Source organism: Cavia porcellus, unplaced genomic scaffold (assembly GCF_034190915.1).
Source record: "Cavia porcellus strain 051 isolate PalLab524CR breed Dunkin Hartley unplaced genomic scaffold, mCavPor4.1 scaffold_10, whole genome shotgun sequence".
Taxonomy (NCBI): domain Eukaryota; kingdom Metazoa; phylum Chordata; class Mammalia; order Rodentia; family Caviidae; genus Cavia; species Cavia porcellus.
In genome coordinates, this window is record NW_026947493.1 from 41,082,537 (window position 1) to 41,101,553 (window position 19,017).

The 19,017-nt window shown below is 37.1% G+C and overlaps 1 protein-coding gene and 1 pseudogene across 2 annotated transcripts in view; one reads left to right on the top strand and one right to left on the bottom strand.

Moving 5' to 3' along the window:
* LOC100717521 (cytochrome P450 7B1) overlaps positions 1-19,017 on the bottom strand; it is a 179,742-nt gene that overhangs the window by 62,984 nt on the left and 97,741 nt on the right. The gene's annotated exons all lie outside the window — the stretch shown is intronic.
* On the top strand, positions 5,545-6,466 carry LOC100717242 (sperm acrosome membrane-associated protein 1-like; annotated as a pseudogene).

Consider the following 19,017-nt stretch of genomic DNA (forward strand, 5'->3'; position numbering starts at 1 on the left):
TGATTCTATTTCTTGTCTATGTTTGGCATTCATGGTTTCTATAGTTTTCTTGAGCTTCTCTATTTGTTTTTCTGTGTCTTCTTTCATGTCTTTTGTTTTGATAGTCATTTCTTTTTGCACCTTTAAGATTATTTTTCTATGGCCTCTTCCATTTGTTTTTTCACTTCTGCTGCTCTGATTTCAGAGAGTTCCCTTTGTTGGCTTCTGATTTTTTCTGCTTATTTGTGTTCTGGACTTGTCTTGGTTGGGCTGGACATTTGGGATTGTATTTTGCTTTTTCATCTTGTCATTTTTGTATTTTATTTTGTTTTCTCTATTGATGCTTTTAGATATCTAATGCTAGGTAGCCTTATCACTGAAATCGAGGCTTTCCTAAGGGTGTCCTAACTCCAGATCCCCCCCCCCCAGCAGCACTGCCACACCGTTCTTGCCTGCACTTAACCTATTCCTCTGGATGGCAAGCCATCCTGGTGACCATGGAGGAGCACAGATCTCAGGTTCACACTCTATTTGATGTCACCACCTTCTTGGGGGCAACAGAGGAAGGGTAGTGCATGGTCTACGACTGACCAATTCCACAGAACAGGGTCAATAGAGGAAGGGCAGAGGCATACTCTACTCACCAGCCAGATAAATTTTCTTTAAAAAAAACTTTTAAAAAAAAGTTAACTGACACATAAAACAAAAATTGTGCACATTAATAGGGTACCATTTAATGTTTCAATACATGTATGATAATGTTTAAATCAGGATAAATATTTATTTCATCAACCATTTATTTTCTTTTCTCTTCTTTTTAAATTTTGTGGGGATTGAATTTACTGGGGATTGAATTCAGGGCCTTTGCATTGAGCTACATCCCCAGTTAGCCTCCCATGCCCTTTTGAGATAGGGTTTTCTTTTCTTTTTTATGGGTACCAGGGATCGAACTCAGGACCATGCACTTGCAAAGCAGGCACTTATGCCGCTGAGCTAAATCCACAGCCCCAGAGATAGGGTCTTCTTAAATCACTCAGTTGCCCAGGTTGACCTCCAACTTGTGACCCTTCCACAAAAGCCTCTCAAATTGCCAGACCACTGTCATTCATTTACCATTTGTTTATGGTGAAAACATTCAAATCTATATTGTGTAGGTAAACAATTTGTAATGCTCTGTTTAAAATGACTTTTTATTGGTGCAGAGGACAAAATTAAAGGCTGTCTGCATACTAATCACTTGTTTGTTCTACCACTGAGATACACCACCAGTCCTAAAATAACTTTATAAATCCTGAGAGAAAAAGATTTGAAGCATATATACCACAATGTTAAATTAACTGTAATTGTTTTTAAGTATATTGGAACTATGGTCAATTTTCCTTTTCCTTTTGTGCTTTTCTGAATTTTTAAACTTGTCAGTAATAAAGATGCATTTCTTTTATAGCACATAAAAACCACAAAAATATTCTAAATGATCCTTTCAATTATATATTTCACAGAGTCAGAACGAATAACTAATTTCATACATTTTACAAATACTTGAGTCTCTCTCATTGTCCCTGTCATTATTGACAGAGGTGAGCCAAAGGCTCCTGATGGGCTCTGCAGTCTATTGAAGAAAAATAAATCAAATGACCCACATTCATTTAAAAAATACAGAATTACAACTAGAAAGAAATGAACAAGATTATGTGCTATGAGAGAAGATGATAGGAACACACAATTAACTGGGTGACAGGAAGTTTAGGTGATAGGAAGTTTAGAAGAGCTTAGTTCCTGAAAGTGAATCAGTGGTGAGGCAAAAACAGCATCCTTGGTCAGAGGCACAGGAACTGAGCTGGGGTGGGAGTGGGGGTGGGAATGGGCAGCTCTGCTCAGTAGCAGAGGTGAGGGTGGGGGTCTCCAGATGCCATCAGAACTTTGTAGGCTCTGGTCTATAGCTCACAATAAAGCTATTTTCATGAATAAGTAGTAGAGAAGTCAGGGCTGGGTGAAAATGAGGTAGGCAGTCCAAAGGAGGTCAGTCAGACTTCATATGAATCCCAGGTTCACGTTTTGTGAAAAGAAGGTTGGCACAACCTCCTAATCCTCTTCTCTTTAATTCATCTGTGAAATGAAACCCCAATGTGGAAGTAATTGTGAGGATTAAATGAGATATATTTGAAAGACTGTGCCTTAAACAAAGTAATCAATCTAGAAACAACTAATGATTTTTACCATTTTAGATATCGATATAAAAAATCCTTTTCACATTCTTGAAAAACACTAACAGAGTAGATATAAAGTGTTCTCCCCACAGAAATAGGAGCTATATAAGGTAATGCACATGTAAATTAGCTAGATTTAGTCATTGCATAATGTATATATAAATTTCAAAATATCCATTGTGCATAACAAATGCCTGCATTTTATATGTCAATGTGAAATAAATAATTGTAAACAAATCCTTTTCATTACTTCTTTCTAGAGATGAAAGCAAAAGTAATATGCATTGGATTTTTAAAAATGATTATTCATTACACAACTAAGAGACACATAGGGAAGATCTTGTTTTATGGTATAAGTTTTTATGAAAAATGAAATACTTGTTTAGATATATATACCTAGGGGTCAGGGATATAGCTCAGCTGCACAAGCACCTACTTGGCAAACGTGAGGTAGTGAGCTTGATCCTTGGAACCAATACACACACACACACACACACACACACACACACACACACACATACACACACACATACACACACACACAGGTACATTCACGTCGTGTTTCTTTTTTACAATACTATTACAGGTTTCCATCACTAACTGTACTCAAAGTGAACAAATAAATTTTATAATGCCAGTGGAATCTACTTTTTCATGTAATCACAAATGCATTTTAGAAGGGATATAATGCACAAGGCATTGCATCATCAGATTCATCATCAAAATGGATACAGGAGGATGTGCGTTCTTCAAGTTAGGTTTTGACAACATTAACTAAAATCTGATGTAATGAAGGAGACTGAGTAGAGCAAACTACAGTATTAACTCAGAGAAAAACTGTCCAGTATCCAGTTGTTTATTTCTTTGGAGTTTCCCTTTCAATAACATTGAGTATCTCTGTTATTTAACATTATGATTAGTTGATTTGTTATCGCTTTTCTGAGTTTTAAAAAAATTACACACAAGACCAAACAATACTGGTTTTTAAAAAGTTAAACTAGTATCATTATTTTTTAATCTGGGAAATTCAATTCAAGTGAAAATATATACTCCTACCATGTTCTATTTCTAAAGTCTTTTCAGCTCTAGAGATATGTTGGGGAAAGAAGCCAGGTTTTCACACTATCCAAACAATTCACCAAGTTGATTTGGAAAATTGTTTTCTAATTAATATAGCTATTTACTCTTAAAGATGGTGAAATGTTTGAATAACTGGGTTCATAGGAAAAAATAAAAAGGGAAAACTCTCACTATGTACTGAGTCATGCTAATAAAATTGTAGTCTTTAAAGAACAAAAAATTTTTAAAAATGATTTCATATAATAATGAAGTAATTTGAAATTGGGCAGAATTACACATTTCTTCAGGGACCATGTCTCCTACATAAACACTCTTATGGTAGAAAATGTGCTACTACACCAAAAACCCAGTATAAGAGTGCAAATCAGGGGCTACAAAGATTATTTTTTGATATTCTGAACACAAAGAGGACCTTGAAAAACCACCAGGGTCCTAATACTCTCAGGAAACAAATGTTTTAGGACTTAGTGACAACAATGACCTTTAAAAATCGTTAGGCCTTGAAACAGGTAAGGAAGATAGTTCTTACTTGACCCTCTTCTGCTAAGGCACATTGTAATAATTTATTAGACTACTCATCAAGTGACAAGGGATAAGATTCACCTTTAATTTGCATTAAAGGGACAACCTGCCATCAGACAATGAAGTTAGGGTAATGTGTGTGTGTGTGTGTGTGTGTGTGTGTGTGTGTGTGTGTGTGTGTGAGTGAGTGTGTTTGGTACTGAGGATTAAATCCAGGACCTATTCATTGAACTCCATCCTCAGGCTGCCCTCTACCTTAGGTTTTATTTTGAGACAGGGTCTTACTAAGTCACTAATGTTTCTTATGCATTGCAAAATGTCTGACGGAAGAAATCACAGTTTGCCTTCCATGTAGTGAGATGAGAAAATGCGTATCTAATTCTTTTTTCACATAAGAAAGTGTTTTGATTACATTAGCAGCTATAAATATTAAATATAACATAACACATAGTAGATGACTCTGTAACTTCATTAAGTAACAATTTAGTGACATGATCCTCTTGAAACAGTCATTCAGAGTCTCTGTACATCTCTGAACTCAGTGTTATAGATAATTGCTTAATCCTCCAGAGTCATCTTACAGTATAGGAATAGTTTCAGAGGGTGATTCTTTTTCTTTTCTCTTGTGTGTGTGTGTGTGTGTGTTTTTCCCCAAGCAAGACCAGCCTTTCTGTCAACAGCAGTGTTTGAGATGTTTGGGCCTTTACCTTTGATGAATACATGACATGCCAAGTTCTGTGTGCTTACAGATTCATCACTCTCCAAATTTATAGGGATGCATGCAGTGTCATTTGATAAATTGTTTTGTTTTGCCTTTCATCACTCACGTGATATTGGAAGGATGCTCCCTGTATATCTTAGGCATCATCTATCAAAAATAAGGCTTTGGAGAGAACAAATAAAATGCAGTAAAAACTTGTTGAACTGATAACTATATAATATGAATGTGTCGTCTCTGAATATGAAGGGCCACTATATGAGGCTCATATTTTATGTTTTTTAGCAATTTTACATGTCTATATTCCTGTGGTTTAAATTGTACTTTGGTTCAAATGTTTGCAAAGCTTTCCAAGTGTCTTTGGAAAAGAGAGTGCTGTAAATTAAAGTAGTTATTAATCTTACTAAATCTATTTCTTTTTACTGGTATTTACTTAGAAATTCCATGCCTCTTTGTGATGGATTGGTTTGACAAGTTACTCCACAACTGGGACATAAAGTAAGAAGCTAGAGGAACTTGATACTTGGTTTTGCTTTTTGTTTTCATAGGGAAAAAAAATTTCTACTAAACTGACAAATAAATTGACAAAAATGTTAAAAAGAGAACTCTGAGGCTTTACAGTTTCCAGATCTGACAATTTAAATCAGGGTGAAAATAACTAAAATTAAACATATATATATATATATTTTATTATGAGAAGCACAAGTTTTCTCTAATTAATAAAATATTCTCTATACAAGGTGACTAAGGACAACAAACCCATGGAAATCTGTTTGAATCCCAGAAGAAACTTGCTTTAAGGACTAAATTTCTTTCATTCATTCATTAAATACCAAGCACAAGCTGGTCATGGGCCTACAATTCCAGTACTCTGGGAGACCAAAGCAGGAGGACCACATATTATAGCCATCCTAGACAACTTAGCAAGACACTGTTTAAAAAATTTCTTTAAAGGATTTGGGGCCACAGTTCAGTGTGAAGGTTTTAGGTTCAATGTTCAGTATTATAAACAAAAACCATAGGAGTCCTGAAGCTTCAATGGTTGCATGGACCAGGCACAGGAGTTCGGAGTGCTTGTGTCCTGACTTCACTCCTGGAGGCGCCCTCTCGCTGGAGTGGGTACTGCTGCTGCGTGTTAAACGGCTACTGGGGCCTGAAACCATGAGCCCTGGGGTACAGACTGCTCTGCGGGGCTGCTGCTATCCATGACTGGTTGCTCCTGGCAGGCTTTTGGTCCTCCAGTGCAAAGAACATCACTGACCTTCAGGACTGGGATTTCACCGTGAGGGTGAGGGCAAGGGCAACAGCAAGAACCACAAGGATAACTACAACTAAGTGGCCACTACAGAAAGTCTGACTGAGGCCAGGGATGATGTTGTGAACAAGACATTAGTCAAAGAAGTAGAATTTGGAATGTGCACAGCCACCTGTGGTACTGGTTTTAGAGTTTTATTAACAAATAGGTGTCCTGGATATGAATCCAAGTGTATTATTCTGGTAGAAGGATGCTGTGGACGAGTATGCTATGGCTGTGGTCAGCCAATTTCAGAAAGTCTTGAAAGTGTTACACTGGCTTGCATTCATATATTTACTGTAAATCAGTTCATAATCTGTGGAAATTTCTAAGGCCAGACCAATACCCATTGTACTTGCAAATGATTCAGCAGTCCTGGAAGTACAGAGATGTTCACTTGGGCTTCTGAATGTGACACTCTGGAGAGCAGTGATGGTAGCATCTGTTGGGTTCACAGTCTATACAGTAAATGAAATGCAGATGAGATCAAGCCGACCAGACACTGATGGAGTCCTAGTGTATGTGCTGACCACAGGAGTCATTATCTGTATATTCATAATCTTCATATTGGTCTTTATAATTACAAATTGTCTTTTCCTCCTAGGTGGCAGTGAAAGCTTTCGAGGGGAGGGGCAAAGACCTCTACAACTGAGATGGGCTCTATGAAACACAAAGATTCAGCTTCTCTTGACCAGGCATGAGCAGAGGTACCCAGACAGGAAGATGACTCATTAAGCGAATGGAATGAAAAAGGTGGTGTGGATGATGTAAGCTGAGCCAAAGGCTACTAGAGCTCAGATTCATACTATAAAAATAAAATATTTACCAAAATGCTTTAAACAACAATAACAACAACAACAAAATAAAGCATAACAATAATTGCTGAACAGATCTCACTGTTGAAATATTCACACCTTTTCCAGACCTTAGCTGACCAGCAACATTATAAATAATGGCATATCTGTATTGCCATGATACAATGCACAGAGGAATGAGAATGAGACAGAATAAATTGAAAAAACAGAATTATGTCAAATTTGCCCTTTTAAAGAAAGACATTTCAGAAATTGATAATTCCCAGGGCTATTGATGCATAGAGCAAACAGGATTTCCCACATGCTTATTAGCACTGTTTGGCTCTTAGAAAAAAATCAGGTATAGCATACTGATACAGAAGGACTTTTAAGGCACATTGTCCAATGCAAAAGGTGCAGAATAATAGTTATAGTGTAATCCAATTTATCTAAGTGGTTCACCCAATCATGTACATATAAAATAAATGTAAAAGTGAGGCTTTGGAAAGTTTCATATTCTCACAAGAGGCTGGATGGGGTAGGGAACAAAGGAAAGTGGGGAGCAGGTTAAGAGGCACCCCACTTTTACTTTAGATGCAGCTGGACTGACTAAACTTTAAGATGTCTTGTATTTCTTATGTAATTATTATTTTTTAAGCATAGATTTATAAAAACCTGTGAATGAATGACCTCACTCACAATTTCATATTGAATTTCAAGGCAGGCATAGGCATCATTATATTCTCTCAAGATTATGATTTGTAAACTAATCTGGAGTCCCCTTTGGAGTAGGTAATGAAGTGCACAGCTGGGACTTTGTATGTGTTCCGATGCATGTACGCACACAAGCATACACACACAGAGATATACAGAAAGACAGACAGACAGGTATTTCTGCCTACTTTAACTTCCAGCTTTGCTTTACTCTGTTATACAAGCTGTATTTAAACATAATTCTATGACTTAAGTATACTTAAGGGCTGTACAAGCTCAGTTTTGTTTTGTTTTTGTTTGTTTGTGTGTTTGTACTGGGGATTGAACTCACGACCTCATGCTTACGAGGCAGGCACTTGTCCTGCTGAGCTAAATCGCCTGCCCCCCTATTTTGAGTTTTGAGTTATCTCTGCAATGAAAGTGTGACTGGCTGAAAGCCATACTCTACAGATTGAGAATGTATATCATTACTTCCCTCAACTGCACAGGGCCATGTTTCACTTATCTTCTCTGTAACATATGGGTCCTTTCATCCCACAAGCACATTCACTGACCTGAAAAGCAGTGCCACCAGCAGTAGCACCAAAGTCATGAGAATACATTTTCTATATGGTTATATTTATTTTTTAAATATCATATACATGTGCAATCACATGTTCCTTAGGAAGGACAATGATTGTGTCAGAAGTGGTGGCACATACCTATAATCTCATCACCCAGAAGGCTGGGGAAGGAGGATCCAAATTTCAAGCACAGCTCAGACAAATAAGAAGGTCTGAGGAAGTAGCTCAGTGGTACAGTATCCCTGGTTGAACCCCAGTAGTAGCACCAACACTCTCCAAAACAAACAAACAAACCAAAATGTCCATGTTTGTAAGTATACAAAATAGAAACAAAATATGTTTTCTCTATTTTTCTCAAGATAAAAAAATTCCAAATTAATAAATAAGCGAAAACCAAAATTTGTTATACTCTAGTAATTCTATATTGAATTTTAATAAGTACAAAGTAGCTTAAATGAACCACCTCCTTCCACCCAATGAAAGCTGACCCACAGGATCAACAGGTAGGATAGGACTTGCCACTCATTCTCCAGAACCAAAGTGAAGGATGAACCAAAAGTTCTCCCAAGAAAACAATTTTTGTCATCATACCTGAAGAGACAACTAAACTGAAGACAACTAAAGACTGGGAGAAGACAAAGGGAAAGCACCTCACTAGGTTATCAACTACTGCCACATGATGCCACGTACTCTAAGATAACCCAACATGAACTTCCTGGCCCCCAAATGAGTCTCCTCTCACTTTTTGTATTCACAAAGAATCTTTTCTTCTCTGAATTTCTAGTCTTTTTTTGTCTTCTAACGGCATCAGTATTCTCATTTACATTGCCCAGTACCATGACTGAATTATTTCCAGGCAAGAATGTGTCTTCCCATCTGGAATGCAAGCGCAAACAAAGCAGAATCTTATCTTTTTGGGTATCTTATACGGCTTGTACAACGAATTAATTAGTGAGTTGCCAACAAATATTATTGACAAACTACTATGTGCCAGGCATTCTTTTAAACACTAGTGATAAAGACATGTGCTGTTTAGTGTTGTGTGTCAATTGGGCTAACCTACAGCACCACATTATTCAGTCAAGAAGTAATCTAAGTTTCATTGAGAAAGTGCTTGGATCCAGTAAATATCTACCTTCAGTTACTCTTAAGTACAAGAGCTCATTCTCAATAACATAAGACACATCTAACTAGATGAAAAAACTTGAAAGCAAAGTTGATTGGCCAATGCACTTTAGCTTACATAGGAATAAGAAGCTCTGGTATGCTATTAAAGGTAGAGGGACTATAAATAACAATATGTTTCAAACAGCTAGAAGTATTTTGAATGTTTTCATCATAAAAAATAATAGATGTCTGGAAAGATATATTTACTCTGATTTAAACACTTCAATGTATACATGTACCAAAACACCACACTGGTACCCTGTAAATATATAAAATGCTTAAATTTGTGAGTATTACTTAGAATAAATAAAAAGGCGACACCAAATTTTTCCCAAGGAAGTAGAAATTCTGACTCAAGACTGTAGCATCAGTCCCTACCTGAAAGTCTCCAGTGAGCCAGCCTATGGATTTTGGGCTTGATACGTCCCACAATGGCATGAGTCAACTCCTTAGCATAGATGCAATACATATAGCACACATCAGAAAGCCCCCTCCCCCAGGACATATGTATACATATCCTACTGGCTTATTTCTCTGAAAAATCTAGACCAAAACAAGAGTTAGACAGGATGCAAGGTTCTGCTACTAAAGAATTCATATTCTCCTACGTAGGGGAAAACTAAAAATTTCTCTAAAATATCACTAATCAAAAGAAATGCAGTGAGTGACAAGTCTGTGAAGAAAATGAAGCAAGACAAATATGACTGTGCATGGTTGGTGAGCTTCATTTAGATGAGATGATCAGGGAAGGCTTCTCTGAAGCAGTGACATTCAAGCAGATACAGGAGTTGACATTCTCATTACTGTTTTTGTTCCTCCCATAGATCTTGTATAAAGTAATTTACATACTATGAGCTTAATAAATTATTTGGAAAAAATAATGAATAAATTAATAATGTGGTTTTAAGGAACTCTAGCCATTTTAATTTTAGGTAACTAAGAAACAAGCTGAGTTTAAGACCTTAATGAAAAGATTCTTTCCTCCGAGGTGAAATTATACCCACCTGGAGCTGCAGGCTTTTGTTTCTAACGTGATTAATGAGTGGAGGTGACTGATTAAGTCGTTTTAAGTATGCAATTGCTTTAACCTGCACTAATTTGAAAACAGTATAGACACGACACAGTTGGTAAAACAAGTATAAAGCAGAACAAATATCTCTTTCTGGCCCTAATCTGGCCCCTTCCTGTCTCCTTTTTTGTTCTTTCCTTCAAAACACAAACATCTTTTCCATCCTAAACATACAAGGCTTGATAGGTTATTCTTCAGGAAGAAAAGATGTTGTATCTCATTTTTTTGTCTTTGCTTCCCACTATATGCCAGTTGTGTTTACTATCTTTATTTCTGAGTGCAGTGTGTGTGTGTGTGTGTGTGTGTGTGTGTGTGTGTGTGTGTGTAAGGGAGGAAGTGGTAAAGAGAAAACTGAAATCCCCTCTTAATCGAGCATGAAGTGACCTTTCATTCAAGAGCTGGGACTCTTTATCCATGAGGGGCAATCTGAGCCAAGTAAACATTTCAGAGCGGGCAGCAACATACAGTTCTGCCTCTCAAGGAATGCTGACTTGCATGTTCTGATTTTTGGCACATGTAAGCTGACTTCTGGGTCTGAGAGCATGCATATGTCACAGATAAAGACCAGATGTAAGTGAAAGCAAGGGCCACTGTCAATCAGAGAAATCCCATTAATTTGTTTCTTGGATTGTAACTGTTCAAGTAATATGAACTGTTGTTTAACTTTGCTCAAAAATTTTACTCTGCCCAGGCATGGTGGTACACGTTTGTAAATCTAGTAATCATGAGGCTGAAGTTAGAGGATTGCGAGTTGTAAAATAGCCTGGGTTGCCTAGGGGAAGCTCTCTTGAAAAACAAATCAAAAAAGTTACTTTATTCACTTGGGTTTCATAAATATCAAGTATGAACTGGGTGGCATTGTTCAAGGCTAAGAAAGAAATTAAAGAATAAATGACACACAATGGCAAAACTACACCATGAATGTTAGAAGCTCTAAATCAGAAAGCCAGACTGAATTGTCTCTAGTTAACACCTCCAGAGAAATCATCCCTACCTTCACCAGCGCAACATGTCAGTGCCGAGCCAAAAAAGCCAAAAGAAACCCATGTGAGGCCATCTTGTATCAGGCTACTGGGAATGATGGGGAATGAGGCAGGTCAAGGAGCTGGCCACTCTAAAGGTTCAAAATGTGTTGTTAGTTAAGATACCATGCTTCAAAATGATTCCACCCTATTGGACAAGTTAACTGAGTGAAGTCTGTGCTGTTGTCCTCTTGCATACACTGTTGGTTAACTTTTTTTCTCCTTGCTGGGACAAAATACCAAACACACACATTTAAGGGAGGAAATGTTTATAAACCTCAGTTTGTGGAGGTTTTGGTCTGTAGTCAGCTGGCTCCGAGGCAGGATGCCATGGCACATGTGCAATAGTTCAAGGCAGCAGATGACAGCAAAACCAATAAGAACAAAAATAGGGGATCACTAGAGAAGACTCTTTATCTCCCTTATATTGTATGTAGAGGGCCCGCCAAGGGCAGGCGTGGTACTAAGATCCATAATCCCAGCACTGGAACATGAATCAATCACAAACTCTAGAAGCCTGCCTCCAAAAGATGCCTCCATGACTGTACTAGGTTTTGGAAAGACATCCAGACAAAAGTCATAACACATACTATTATTCTGTAAACGCTCTCTGACTTGGTTGGTATATAAAAATCATGACCAGAGGGTGAGACTCCAGAGAGGCAGTTTGCAGAAATTCCAAGCAAACTCCTGTAGGCAGTAGAGGTTGACCCAAGTAGAGAGTGTGCAGAGAGATAAAAGGTGGTGCTAAAGATACACCTTTTCTCAGAGTAACAAAATACACTACCCAACAGGCTTGAACAGGATTTTCATCAAAGCAGGATTTTCTCCCATAAACAAATGCTTGTCTTCTTCAGGTGGAAGCTACCCAAGTTAACCAATAAGTTCTTGATAGAAAAATATTTCTTCAAAGGCTTCCCTGTGCTATGATATTACAATAAACCATTTATAAATGAAATCCTATTGTTTCACAATTTGTGAGTCATCCAGGTATGATCACAGCTGTAATCTCAGCTAAGCTACACATATAACAATAATACTAGTAGTAGACACTATATAAATTGAGAAAGGCCAACATGCTGAGTATTGTGGTAGGGATTTATAGGCAATAGTTGATGGAAAAGTATTTTAGGCAATATGGCAATTGAATTTCTCTGTGAACCCAGTATTTCTGATAACTCACTATATGTAGAGCACTTTATGTGGCACTATGCACCCCCCGCTGCCCCAACCATATATAACATACCCTGAAGACTCAAGCTCTCCACCTAGCCTTCTAGTTTGCTTGTTTCTTGGTCTTTCTTTGTCTTTTGTGGATCCTAATATCTCCAACAAGTTTATGGGACTGCGCTTTGTTGTGATTTCTCTCACTTTGTTTGCAGGTGAATTTGTTTTGATGACTGTTCTGCATAATGTATAATGTGTTCCTCTAATCCTAAACCTTGACTAAATATACCCCAGGCTTTAACTATTCAACAAATAAAATGCCTTGGCCACTTCTTGATATGAACTTCATTTCACAGGGCTATGAACGACTTTCTGCCATGTATAAGGTACCACATTTAGCCTCCACCTTGTGCTTGCTAGCTTTGGGCATGGGCCCTCTTCCTTCCAATGGCTGCTGCTGGAGCATCACAGGCATTTCCTGGAAACAAACTGTAACAGTAAATGTTTGAAATTCTATAGTTCTTCCTATGGTAAGTCAGGTGTGGTAGCAAAGGCAGAAAACATAACTCAAACCAGTACAGAATTATGACCTGCAGGTAATTCATGATTCTAGTAATTGTTTGTTCTTTTCTGTTCTGAGTGAGATATTAGCTACCATTGAATCTTTAGCTATAACAAACAGGCAGACAAGGTGACAGTGGAAACAGATCCTTGATTAAAAATCTATGCCCTGCAAACCTGCAAATTAGATAATCAGAATGGATGAAACAGAGGTTCTTAACAAACATTGCTACTACCACAGACCTCTCAGAAAATACACAAATCACAGATCTAAAGGATATGTGATAAATGATGACTGGAAAAGTACAAAATATGCTTTAAGATTGTGGTGATAGCCAATATCCACCTACAACCTTAAAAACAATATAAACTGTGTGGTCCTGAAAAATGCCAAAGAGCTAGCTTGACTGCTCTTTTTCACTCCTTCCCTCTGCTTGCCCCTCTGGAACTGAGCAAGGTTTTAGTACCTTGTTGACAGAGCCAAGAAATGAATGATCGACACTAATGGGATTTTTAATCTTCAACCTAATTAACTTTGTTAAAATTAAGGCTTACCAGGAAGATTCTGCACAAAGAAATTAATTAAAGCAATGGAATTTTTGCTGGATTTAACAGCTGAGTACTGACTATATCTACAATGCACATTGAGACAGATATTTTAAATTCATCCCCATTTTTCTATTGTCACCTTGGTGTTTGTATTTTCTAGACAGCCTGTGTTCCCATTACTGAGAGTGCACATTGCTGATTTGTCATTTAGCACAGGCCAAACTGTATGCTCTGGAGGGGATTTCTTCATTAAGACCACTGTATGATTTACCTTGTTGATCATGGATTTTTGCTAGTGCCTAGCAAGGTGTCTAGCATATGGCAAGTGTTTGGTATATGTTTATTAAAAGAATAAATGCATAAATGAGCAATAAATGATAATTAAATAAGCATGGCATCAAATGATAGTGCTAATACTTTCATACCATCAGGATTCATAGGGATGGTCATCTATAATGGTTTTAATTCCTTTCTTTACATCTGTCTTCATTCCAAACTCTCAGACAAAACATATCTCTAAGAAAATAAAAAAGAGTGGTGATTCATGAAGTTCACCATGGTACCATATGTGGGCAGAAAAGGGAACAGAGTTCTTGTTGGAGTTGGGAGGAAATGCAGGTAACTACATGGGGCTATTCCTTAGAGCCCTGGAATACAAGCAGAGATCTAGATGGTACAGCAAGGGAATGGAAAAAATAGTGATTCAAGAAAAATGAGTCAGTATAAAGAATGGGAACAGTAGCTGGTCAGCGGTGGGTAAGGATTAGAAGAGAAATAGAAAGCATGTTCTGGTATCTGGAAATACACTGGAAAGATCTGGACCACAAAGGAAGGAGAAGCCATTAAAGATTATTATTAAGAGAAGAACAAAATATGTAAAAAGCATTCTGTCATCAAGGTGAAGAATAAGCAAAAGTGAAGAAAGACCCAAGCAGTGGAGGGGAGACATGGAGAGGCCCATTATACGTCATTGCAGAGAGACTGCAGAGAGCAAATAGGGATGTGGATTCTGTGAGCAGCATCTCACCAGCAACCTGATGTGACCTGTTGGGAATCTCTTGAGCACTTGAGTTCCCTTTCCACAGCTGGGACACCACAGTAACTGAAGGAGGTGGTTCCCACAGGGGTCCCATTGCTTGAGACTGATATATGATCCACACTTCCCTCTTGCATTGGGTGTCTTGGTGTACTGCCTGCTGACAGCCTGCTGACCCCTCCTAATTCCTTCCTAGACCATCCTGACTGATAGCTTCACAAGCTGAATCTAGCTAATTCTCAGATCACAGCAATTTCTATTTGGGTCCATTTCACTCATACAGCCTTGAGTTATAAATGTGACATCTGTGATCCTTATCTTTTTAACTCTAAATCAGTGATGCCTGGGTTCCACACTTAGAAATTCTCATTAAATGCCTCTGGCATGAAACAAGCATAAGTAGTTTGTAAAATTCTCCAAATAATCCTAAAATGTGGGTTGAGAACTACTATTTGACCCATTGCCCCATCTTTGAAAGGGTGTCAATGGCAGAACTTACATATTTCCAGTTACTGTAATTGTTTCATTGCCCTTGGCTTTATCCAGTCCCATTTCCTCAAAGCTCTTAGCTGGTGACGGAAGTATTATATCCCACCCTCTCCTGAAGACCTACAGGTAAAATACACATAAACATAGCTTCATTCATCAGTTTGCTACTTCTTATTTGTTAACAACCAAGTCAAGGAAATATTCTGTATCATAATGGAGCTGAACCAGCAAATAAGCAAGGGAATCATGATCTGAAGAATTAGTATCACTAAAGGCAAACAGAAATAAAGAAGCACAATACTCCAGGCACAGAAGTTATAGTATAGAATGTCAGTAAGTAAAGAAGTTGCACCAGTAGAGAAGTAACAGACACATACAGGAACAGATGGATCAGAACAAACATTTTTAGGAACAGAGATAAGGGTCTAGCCAGTGATGGCAAACTTAAAGAGTTTTCAGTGATACAAACAGCTCACTTCAGGATGTGCACCTTAGGTTTGCCTCCACTGGTCTACACAGGTTCCACAAAATACCCCTAACATCTGCCTGAGGAAACCCTGGTTCTACTATCAGGCAGGCCTAAGTCAACTGGTGGAAAAAGGAGATGGTCAAGTGACATAGCAGAACAAGGTAGAACCGTGGATATAGTCCATCTTGGGTTCAGCTAATAAGGTGAGCAATATGTACAAAGGGTAAAAAGGAATGATAAAGCTACAAAAACGCACCACCGATTCCAAGTTAGTGACCAAACAAGCCACATCCTAAAAAAAATTATTGGTTTCAAATCCAAACAGATGTTGGGAAACTCCTGGAATTTTTACTTACGCTTAAAACTTAGAACAATGAAACAATGAAAATTGTAAGTTGAATTCTTTTTATTTGGTAAATGTGAATTTTAGTTCATGCATGGCAGATTTTACTGATTTTGAATAGTACCTGTAACATTTAGAATCTTTATTAATTTTAGAATTTAAAATATTAAGAAAGTATTTATTACTGGTTATAACATAATAATAAATGTCATAACAGAAGAAAACTACAAATCTGCCCTAGGTGTTAAATGCCTCAGTTAATAACACTGCAACACAGGTGCAGGAAAATGAGGAGGATAAGGGCAGGGAAAAAGTACAGCATTCCTTGGGGTGTGCACTTGAACTTTTAGGAATAAGTTTAGGGTTACAATATTATTACATAGCTAGATCCTGAACAAGGGTTAATTCATTTTTCCTGCTGAGATTTAAATGACCTGTTTATATGGCTCCAAGGTCCTTAGAGATCTATGATGCTGAGTAATATTCCACACAGTTCTTTGATTCAGATTCAGTCTTTAGTTTCATCAGAATAATGCAGCTTATACAGGTTAACCCTGTATCTTCTTAAGAATAAGGACTAGCTGTTTTATTTCCTCCCTGTGCTGTCCTGTTACAGTGCATGGAACAGCTTAAGTGCAAACAGTATGAAAAACCAAATGAATATTCTGCAAACAAAATAAAGTTCTTCTAGCATATCAACTGGTACCTCTCTAAACGTTGTCTAATTATTGTTTTCAGTTTATGTGGATTTTTCTGTCAACTATTTACTGATCAATATTTACTGTACACAAGCAAAATTTTAAGTACTGTAATATCATCAATCAATGGAGCAAGATATTTAAGTCTTAGGAGTAAAGAACATCCTAATGGCTAACAATGTGAAATGGCATCTCAACCAAGAGGAACACACCTTGTGCACCTGCCTAGACTTGTTAGAGCCATCTTGTCAGTGATTCAGGAAATACAAGCCAAATGGGATTCTCCAATAAATCATACTCAGTGCCTTAGGTTTTACACAGTGTGAGTCCATCCAATACAAAATCTTTGAAGAACTTATTCAGACATCAATCTTTGAACTGAAATTTTGTCCTACCACATTCCTAGAACAAACACATTGGTTCTGAACTCTGGTCCCATACATTTCCACTAAACTTATTACCTGGCACATAGTAGACTCTCAATAAATATTTATTAAATGAATTAATCATGTAATATCATAATAATACCTTTGTGATTGATTAACAATACATAAAATCCACAGTGATGTATTTTCTATTGTAACTTGATTTCTCTTGCACTCTTAATTTAGTCTTAAGTGATCGTTTGCTCGTTTTCTTTGAGTAGTGCATAGCATTAAAACACTGCTTTCTTCCCTCAAGCTTTCAATTTAAATATGCTCACAGAAATTCCTATTAATTTCATTCCAAGTATTTGCACAGAACTGATCCACATAGCCGTCTGCTAATGATGCATCTGTCATTTTATTGACACCCCTAAACAGCTTTATTCTCTTTTCTAATTAAGAGACAAAACTGGTATTGTCAGCTGATGAACCGACATTTGGGGGCTTTTGTTTTAATGTAAAAGGCAACACATTATGATGCTAAAACAAAAACTCGGCAATGTTAACAGATAGCTCACTAGACAAAATTTATTTACATGTATGTTTTGAATTAAGCTTATTATAAGCTTAATAGGCATACAATATTTTGAGTTACAGGGGAAAATATACACTGCAACAAAATATATTCAAAATAAAAAAGTAGTGTTCCTACCCTAACTATCCATTAGATTCAGAACAAAGAGTCTCACATCCTCTCCAGACAAATAAAAGTCCTGAGAAAAAAACTAAACCTTTTAAATCTAATCATAATGAAGTACTGGAATATAAGTTGCCATAAAAAACCTCATAACACTCAAATAACAGCTAAATAAGAACTGTAAGTCCTTACAATAAAACACACAAAAAAAGGTAAATAGCTCATTTAAAGGCTTAAAAAAGATAACTACTTCTGGATGATTATATTAGACAATTCCCAGGGAAATGACAATTACGTGCAAGTATAGAACTCACAGCTCACCAGAATGTGAGCAACTGAGGACAGGCAATAAAAGAAGTATCATCATCACATTAAAAATCTAATCTAAAATCATTGCATGTCAGAAAGTCAAGGTTTCACCAAAATATTCTCATAGATTATATACTGAAAGGAATGCTTAAGAAGTCGCCACACTTCTTGATTTCTTTACATAAAAGTGTATCTTAGGATCTACATTTTAAAATAAAGTGACTATAAAATCTGATCTGCCAAATACTTGTTATAAACGAGTACACTTTCTTACATACAGTTTCTGATAGTGTTAAAGTGTTGTTTAATATTGTGGTGTCTGAATCAGCTCACTCTATTTTAAGTTTAGAAGAAACTCTAGAAAGATTCCTTATGGCTAAACTGTAATTCCAGCTAATTCTTCTATTGCTATCATCTTTTCTGTGTTTTCCTTTGGTCTGACCCTTTGCTCTCATACTCTTAGCTTGTACCTAAATTTTTTGCTTAAATGAGTGAAGCTTTATTGCTAAATTCCCACCTTTAAGTTTTGTTTTCATTACCCGTTTAATGGTAACTTGTCTTTGTAGCACTCAAAATTAGGGACAATGGATGAAAACGGCTACACATGCAGTCCAGGGCTATGCTCAGATTTCTGCTTGTTGAGTATATTAAGAGTGAATATCATTTCATCAGCCTTGAAGCCTACAGGAGCCAAAGCTGAGAATCTACCACTGTTCTAAGTTCCTAAACTTTTGGCCCTTCACTTAAGGACTATACACTGTTCTTTTGGTCACTAATTTAATACATTTCTTTTAGCACCAATTCCTTAATCCTACAAAATCATTAAAACAAAAGGAAGAACCTATCAGGTTTAAAAAAAAAAAACCTGTGATAAGAAAATCAGCATATTAGCAATAAATCAAACCTGGTTCATTTGTCATGATCTCCAGGACACTCATGGAACATTTAGTGGACACCTCTGACTACCATCCTCAGAGGAGATACTGTGGACAAATGACCCACTTCATTGGTCCTGGGTGGGCATCTCACCCACAATGAGCAAAACTGAGTCTATTCTCTAGAATATCTTGGACAAGAGAAGAATGTGACAACATTTAGCATAGCACAAAATAGTCAAAATGTACCCACATGGCTTCTGCTAAGTATGCTCATTCTATCCATAAAAAACAAAATAATAATGCTTTGGGGTAGACAATATACAGTGA